Genomic DNA, 9,243 nt, shown 5'->3' with positions numbered 1-9,243 from the left:
AATAGTCTTACCCTAGAAAAGGGCACGAGACAGGGTTGTGCATGGTCACCACTACTGTTCGCGCTATATCTGGAACCATTAGCTCAATGCATCAGACAAAATGAAGATATCAGGGGAATTACTATTAAAGGGACAGAGCATAAATTGGCTTGTTATGCGGATGACATTTTGATCTATCTAGGGTAACCAACATACTCTTTACCTTATTTTTATACAATCCTTTGAACAATATGGTCAATTATCAGGATACAAGATCAACATAGATAAAACCCAATTACTTTCATATTACTATAGCCCACCAAGAGAAATTGAAAGTCGATACCCCTGGGCATGGCACACAGAGTCTTTCAAATATTTGGGCATCATTATGCCAAAAGATTTGGCAAAATTATCAGAATGTAATTATCAGCCTTTATATAAAAAAATTAAGGAAGATGTGCCAAGATGGAGCCTGATTCCTTTTTTCAGTCTCAGTTCAAGGATTGAGTCTATTAAAATGAATATACTGCCCAGACTGTTATATCTCTTTCAGACCCTACCAACAGAGATTAATCAAAATCAATTCAATGAATGGAACAAGATGCTATCAAGGTATATTTGGCAGGGTAAAATGCCTAGAGTTCATCTCAAAACTTTGCAATTAGCAGAGGAAAAGGGGGATGGGGCTTGCCTTCTCTTAGAGATTATTATTTTGCAGCACAGTTGAGAGCTGTGATATGTTGGTGCAACCCATCATATGACGCTCAATGGTAAAACATTGAGGAGCGGGTACTTCCCACCCACATACAAGCAATTTTGGCTGATAACAACCTACAAAGGTACATAAATACTATTGATAACCCATGGGTGAAATTGACTCTTAAAATATGGAAAACCTCTATAAAAGAATATAATCTAGAGGGAGATATTGCAATTCTTAGATGGTGTGCATATGACTCTGATTTTACACCAAATAATTTGGATGCTAGATTTAAGGACTAGACAGCTAAAGGAATAACAGTTCTTTGCAACATAATGAAAGAAGGAACACTGTTCAGTTTTGAAATGCTCAAAGAGAAACACTTATTAGAAAAACAAGATTTTATCGGTATTTACAGATGCGACAATATATTAATAAGACGCTTAAAAATGTACCCAAGGCAAATACGTGCTTGATAGAGCTCTTTAGAAAAGCATATAATTCAGATAATGGTAGTAGAATCATTTCAAGCATGTATAAAGGGTTGTCAAATCTTAAAACACATTCGACTTCACACATTAAAACAAAATGGGAGAAGGAAGGAGGGATAATTATATCTGAGGAAGAATGGACAACAATATGGAGATATCAGTGGAAGTGTACCAATTCACAGAAATGGAGGGAGTTTGGATGGAAAAACTTGATAAGATATTTTATTACACCCTCTCAGAAATCCCATTATGATAGTAACATCCCTGTTTGCTGGAGAAATTGTGGAAATCAAAATGCAAATCATTATCATATTTTTTGGGACTGCCCTGTTGTCAAAAACTATTGGAGGGGGATACACAATGCCCTACAAGAAATCTTTAAATGTGAAATACCCTTGGAGAGTAAGACCATATATTTTGGATATATAGCTCAAGAATGGTTGAAAAGAGATACCGTAGATTCCGGATTTTAAGCCGCTACTTTTTTCCCACATTTTGAACAGCTTTGAACTTTGCGGCCTTTAATACGGAGCGGCTAATGCATTATTTTTTTTCATGCCGCCAAAAACATTTTGCCTCGTAACAGTAGATCAATAAAATTGATGAGTAGTTCACAGAGGTCCAATGAAATTGTACGATAAATCAAGCGCACTTTCACAATTAAATTATTGTAAATCAGTCATTTGTACTCACCCTCATCAACATGGAAAACACTCGAAGAAAAGCATTGTGCTGCCTTTATGGCAGTTATTTAGTTTATAATATTTTCGCTTAGTAATTCATTTTCTAGTTAAAGTTAGAACTGTTTTAACTATATTTGTTTACTACATCGCGGGATGCTATGATGTCACACCCGGTTTCGCCGCGTCTTGTGGGGAAAATACTGGTTTGCGATAAACGGGAAGGAGGGGGCAAGCGCATTACACCCGCGCGAGAACGCTGCTTTTAAATGCCGTTTGCGATAAACGGGACGGCGGGGGGCGAGCGACGGAGCAAAAACGCTGCTTTTAAGTTAAAGGCGATCAATAACTTTTCCTGGTAGGCTGCAGTATATATATTTTTTACCAGTCGTTAGGAGATATTGGAATGTTGTTCAGTAAAGAAGTATACGCAACGTATATTTAAAAGTAGCCGCGTTACGGGCACGGTTCGAAAAAAAGCATTTGCAATATGTATTTGTTTTTGTTACCATATGGATTTAATTAAAAGTTAAAAAATCCTCACATGTAATATCTTTCTGTGTAAATATCTCATATTACAACGTGGGATACCTGCGGCCGAAAATCTGGTGCAGCCTAAAATCCGGTGCGGCCTAAAATCCGGTGCGGCCTGTACAAGTAAAAAATTGATTTTATTTCTAAAATTAGAGCCAGCGGCTTTTAATCAGGTGCGCTCTGTAGTCCGGAATCTACGGTAAATATTTAATGAATATACTGCTGGTGGCTGGTAAAAAGACTCTTACTAGGAAATGGTTATCACAGGAGAGCCCAACTTTAACTACATGGATGGAAATTACAATGGACATTTACAAAATGGAGAAGATAACAGCATCTGTTAATCATAAGCTGGAACAATTTGATTCATACTGGGAAAAATGGTTTAACTACATAATGCCTCTTAGGCCTGATGTTATTCTCACAAATCAATGAACATGTTGTAAAACAAAGGTCACTCCCTACTTGTACATAGTTCTTTCCTTTTGCTTGTTTTTTCTTTCCACCCTTTTCAATAAGTGTATACCTCAGATGAATACTTTGTGGAGATTTGTGATATATATGATTATATGATGTATATGTACAATGTCTGAAATACATCTTATGGAAGTGTTTGATGAACTTCAATAAAAAAATAAATTACAAAAAAAAAATCTCATGTAAAATCTCCTTAAATCTTTATGGAATGTTAGTTGAGAAATTTGGTCGATTTTGGTGAGCAAAAGCACAAAACTTCCTTTACAGTGAAGTGGCTGGCCAGCTTCTTGCTGCAGAAACTCTTAATGTTTTTTAATGTTTTTTAAACATTTAATGTTTTTTTTAAACACAAGAAATTCTGCAGATGCTGGAAATCCAAAGCAACATACACAAAATGCTGGAGGAACTCAGCAGGTCAGGCATGCCAAAGACACACGGGTTGGTAAATTAGTTGGCTGCTGCAAATTGCCCCTAGTAAGTAGCGGAGTAACAAAATGGGGGGAGTTGTTGGGAATGTAAGATAAAGACAATTGAATTAATATAATTTTAGTGTAACTAGATGTTTGATGGCTGGCAGTACCTTTGACTCTATGCCTCTTAAAATTAACAATGCAAATTCAGATTTTAGATTTAGATTTATTTATCACAAGGACATCAAAATATACAACGAAATGTGTCGTTTGCATTAACAAATAATGTACCTAAGGATATGATGGTGACGGCCTGCATGTGTTGCCACATATCCTGGTGCCAAATAACCATTTGATTGTGGAAGAATTAATTCGAACAGTTGTGGAGGATCAAAAGTGGGCGAAATAATGCAATGGGAAGACTTCCAATCTATGGGTGTCTATGTTGCATCTGAATGGGCTGGTTTCAATCCTGCAGAACCGGTTGATGCTCAATTAATGAATGTTAAAAAACACTTAGCCCAGACAGACCTAACGTGCATTCTGTTAAAGGTAACTTTTCTCAAATTAACAAGCAACTTTGACAACTATATATGGTGTGGAGTTCACAAGAGACATAATTTCTTTGCGAATTTTTTTACTTTAATTTGACAGAATTAGTTTTGCTGAAGCTAATGTTTGTGAATCTAATGCTCCAAAGGTGGTAAATTGTGAGCCATATTACCAGCCGCCTGAAATCCAGCATCCACTCGTTGAGATGCTCTTTTGGAAATTTCAGTCCTCAGTCTGTTATCCTTCCTCAGATGGTTTCATTGTAGCTATTGTCTCACTCTTTTCTGTTGCTAGATCATCCAAGTGTCTGCTGACTATGAACTCCTGGACACCTTCCAACCATGTGCCAATGGATTTCTCAGGTGCCACATGTCCATTCTGCACTGTGAATGATTTCTGGACTGTCTTTCATCTGAACGCTCTGAAACTTTTGAAAGCACAGCCCCTCAAATTGAGTGCGCTGATCCAATTCATTCCCAGGATTGCTGTTATACACTTGTAACCTACAGTATAACCATGATAGAGTCATCGAACCCTATAGCACATAAGTAGGCCCTTTTGCCCATATGGGCTGCACCAAACCATTAATCTGCTGTGTCCCATCAACCTGCACCTGGACCATATCCCTCTGTATACCTCTATTAAATCTCCTTGCTTTCTCTTGCACTCGGGAATAAAGTCCTAATTTATTCAACCTTTCCCTATAATTCAGGTACAGAAGTTCTGACAACATCTTTGTAAATTTTCTCCTGCAACTTTATCAATCTTAGTGATAACTTTCATGTAGGTAGGTGACCAGAACTGTACACAATGCTCCAAATTAGGCTTCACCAATGTCTTTTACAAAATCAACATAACATCGCAACACCTGTACTCATAACTTTGACTTATGAAGGCCAATGTGTATAAAGCTCTCGTTATGACCCTATTTCCCTGTGACGCCACTTTCAAGGAATTATGGATCTGTATTCCTAGATCCCTCTGCTCTACCACATTCCTCAGTGTCCCACTATTCACTGTTCAAGTTCTATCCAGCCTGAGAAGTGACTTGGATCTTCTCCAATTTTCCCAACAGCACAACAGGTCCATGACAAATGCCATTTCATTGGCTGTTCTCTCAAGTCTGGAACACCTGGACAACAAAGGTACATACATCAGGATGCTCTTTATTGACCACAGCTCAGCATTCAATACCATTATCCTCTCAAAACTAATCAATACACTTTAAGATCTTGGCCTCAATACATCCTTGTGCAATTAGATCCTCAGTTTTCACTTACAGACCCCAGTCGGTCAGATTGGCAACAACATCTCCTCCACAACCTCCATCGCCACTGGTGCACCACAAGGCTGTGTGCTTAGCCCTCTGTTCTACTCACTTCACACTTGTGACTGTGTGGCTAAGCACAGCTCCATGCCATATTTAAGTTTGCTGATGTCACCACTGTTGTAAACTGAAGCAAAGATGGCGATAAATCAGAATATCGGAGGGAGACTGAAAATCTGGCTGAATGGTGCCACATCAACAAACTCACTCTCAATGTCAGCAAGAGCAAGGAGCTGATTGTTGACCTCAGGAGGAGGAAACCAGAGGTCCATGAGCCAGTCCTCATTGGGAGATCAGAGGTGGAGATGCTGAGCAACTTTAAATTCCTCAGTGTTATTTCAGACTTGTCCTGTGCCCAGTACATAAGTGCAATTAAAAAAGAAGGCATGGCAGTGCCTCTACTTCCTTAGAAGTCTGCAAAGATTTGGCAAAACATCTAAAACTTTGATAAACTTGTATAGATGTGCGGTGGAGAGTATATTGACTGGCTGCATTGCGGCCTGGTATGGAAACACCAACGCCCTTGAATGGAAAATCCTACAAAAAGTAGTGGATATGGCCCAGTTCATCATGCCACCATTGAGCACATCTACATGGAGCATTGTCTCATGAACAGCATCCACCATCAGAGACCCCTCCGCCCACTTCACGCTCTCTTCTTGCTGCTGCCATGAGGAAGAAGATGCAGGAGCCTCAGGGCCCACACCACCAGGTTCAGGAACAGTTATCCCCCCTCAACCACCAGGTTCTCGAACGACAGGGGAAAGCTTCACTCAGCTTACTTACCCCATCACTGTTCCCACAACCTAGTTAAGTCAAGTCAAGCTTATTGGCATTTAACTGTATACATGTATAGAACATATATCATGTATATAGAAACAAGACAACGTTTCTTTGAACCAAGTTGTAAAGCACATTAGTACACAGAACACACAGAACTGACGATAACTTTTGAAGGCAAGGATAAAATCTATAGATGAAAACTTTGACTCACTTTGAAGTACTCTTCATCTCATGCTCTTGATATTTATTTACTTATTACTTTTATCTTTTTTTTCCTTTGTATTTTGACAGTTTTTTGACTTGTGCACACTAGTTGTCCATGCCGTTGGGTGCAGTCTTTCCTTGATTCAATTATGGTTATTGGATTTATTGAGTATGCCTGCAAGAAAATGAATCTCAGGGTTGTATATGGTGATGAATATGTACATTGATAATAAATTTACTTTGAAATTTAAACTTCGATGAAATGCATTTATGGTGTTCTGTGAATAGCTCGTTATAAGTTATGCTCTGCCTCTCTGAAGCTCATAATCTAAAAGTAACACTGGCATTTTGAACAATGCATTCCTCCCTTCTGATTGTTCCATTGTCGTTTTCTTTATTGCATATAGAAATATAGAAAGCCCTGTAAATCTTCCGGTTTAAGATGACGAGACCAAAGATGATGACGAAGACTTACAGACTTCACAAAGCCAGAAGTACATCTAAATACTTTATTAATAACACTTTTTTTGAAAAAATCATGGCAAATGATCACTGCAAACAATGAAGAGGTGAGCAAAGGTGAGGCTGAGCTGAGGGTGGAGGCATGAGGGTGCGATGCAAAGTTGGAACAAGGTCAGGTCGAGGCATGTTTGAGGAAAAGTTGAGGCATATTTGAGAAGGAGTCGGGGTGTGTGAAGCAGAGAGAAGTCGGAGCGGAGGAGATTTGGAATCCATCCACCTAATCCGAGAGTGAGGTCTGATTGATCTAAATGCTGGGCTGAATTGGAAAGGTCGGGTATGGGCCGGAATGTGGTGGTGGGGTCCAGGCTCAGAGTGTATCAATGTGTCAGGGCCTGGGTCTTAGAGCGAGGAATGACCTGATGTTTGGATGATATATACACTGGGCTGGATGGACTGGAAAGGCAGGATGTGGTGACCGGAGGTGAGGATTGGGCCGGTTCTGCTCACTGCTCAGTGACGTTTTCTCCACTCTTTGCTGCACTGAGGCTGAGCCTGTGGGCCTGCTGAGGGCTCAGTGTGTGCGAGCTCCATGATACTTTGCTCTGCAGTGTGACGAACTGAGGCTGAGGCTGTGGGCCTACTCCAGCCACCCCGGGTTTTCGTGTCTATCACTCACTTGTGTTCTGAGTGCTATTGCTTGCTGTTATTATTTGCACATTTTGTGTGTTTTCCCTTCTTGTCTCTGTGCATTGGGTGCTTGTGGTCTTTTGAAAATGCGTTTTTTTGGCTTTCTTGTTTTGTGGCTGCCTGTAAGGAGACAAATCTCAAGGGTGTGTAATGTATACATATTTTGATAATAAGTGGGCTTTGAACTTTAAAATCTTCCACCAAAGTTTCACAACAATGTTGCTTTCGTGGCAAGAAGGCTGAGTTTATTAACAGTCTAAATGTAGTTAAGGAGTGTATCCCCTGATATTTACACTTGGAGGTGTCTGTTGAAGGCAGCCACGATCCCTTTGGAATCATCTTGCCAATTACAGAATGATTTCTTCTGTATGATCAAACAGAATTGATCAAATTCAAACAGATCAACTAAATTTCAAAAAATCTAATCTTTCCATTCAAATTGCACATCAAAATGTGTAAAGATGAATACCCAGTGAGACCCTTGGGGAAAAAATGGTGGTTCTCTAAATCAGAATCAGGTTTAATATCACTGACATAAGTCGTGAAATATTTTGTTTTCTGAAAACTGATATTCCAATGCTATAGCTAAAGTCAAAATGAGTGGAAAGAATACTGGAGATCTGAGCTGGGTCTTTGGGTGCCTGTGGGGAAAGGAGATGGTTTCACATTCACTAATGTTGTGTAAATGTGTCCAGCTCTGGAAGGGAGTGGGATGATCAGGAAGATGCACTTTTCCTTTTTCAAAGAGCTGTTGATAGAATTACATACTTCCATTTTTCATAAGTCTGCACCCACAATGTCAGATTGACATTCCAAAGATTCTTGCCTCTTCCATTTTGCTGCCCAGGTGTCACTTTTTGTACCTGTCCATTTCCACTGTTTTTTTTATTAACACTCCCAATGAGACTCTGGGCCAGGAAAGTGTTATAGTTCCCTGGGGCATCAGAAAGAAATGGGGGTGCTCATATCAGGTATCTGTACTTTTTAGCACAGGTAATTATTGATCCTAATGTAACCACTAGGGGCCATGATCCACACCGTTACATACCCCATGTGTATCTTGTGACTGTCTTATGACCATGATGTAATTGAGTATCTTGTGAGCATTATGTAATTGTCTTGTGATGGTGGGGTGTTGTAATTTTCCCACCAGTGTGAGATCAGATAATGTAATTTTCAAAAGTTTTGATATGAGCACCCCCATTTCTTTCTGATGCCTCAGACTTATGAAAAATGGAAGTATGTAATTCTATCAACAGCTCTTTGAAAAAGGAAAAGTCAGGACTGACTGAAAGGAAAGATACTAAGAGATTTGAAAGTAGTGGGGGGGGGGGGGAGGGGGAAATGTGAAATGATAGGAGAAGACCGGAGGGGGTGGGATGAAGCTAAGAGCGAAAGTGATACAGAGCTGGAGAAGGGAAAAGACCATGGGACGGGAGGCCTCGGGAGAAAGAAAGGGGGGGGGAGCACTAGAGGGAGATGGAGAACAGGCAGAGTGATTGGCACAGAGTGAAAAAAAACAAACAACTAAGTATGTCAGGGATGGGGTAAGAAGGGAAGGAGGGGCATTAACAGAAGTCAGAGAAGTCAATGTTCATGTCATCAGGTTGGAGGCTACCCAGCCGGTATATAAGGTGTTGTTCCTCCAACCTGAGTGTGGCTTCATCTTGATAGTAGAGGAGGCCATGGATAGACATATCAGAATGGGAATGGGATGTGGAATTAAAATGTGTGGCCACTGGGAGATCCTGCTTTCTCTGGCAGACCGAGCGTAGGTGTTCAGCGAAATGGTCTCCCAGTCTGCATCGGGTCTCACCAATATATAAACGACCACACCGGGAGCACCGGACGCAGTATATCATACCAGCCGACTCACAGGTGAAGTGTCGCCTCACCTGGAAGGACTGTCTGGGGCCCTGAATGGTGATGAGGGAGGAAGTGTAAGGGCAGGTGTAGC

Source organism: Hemitrygon akajei, chromosome 15, assembly GCF_048418815.1.
Source record: "Hemitrygon akajei chromosome 15, sHemAka1.3, whole genome shotgun sequence".
Lineage (NCBI taxonomy): Eukaryota > Metazoa > Chordata > Chondrichthyes > Myliobatiformes > Dasyatidae > Hemitrygon > Hemitrygon akajei.
This window is presented reverse-complemented; position numbering follows the sequence as displayed.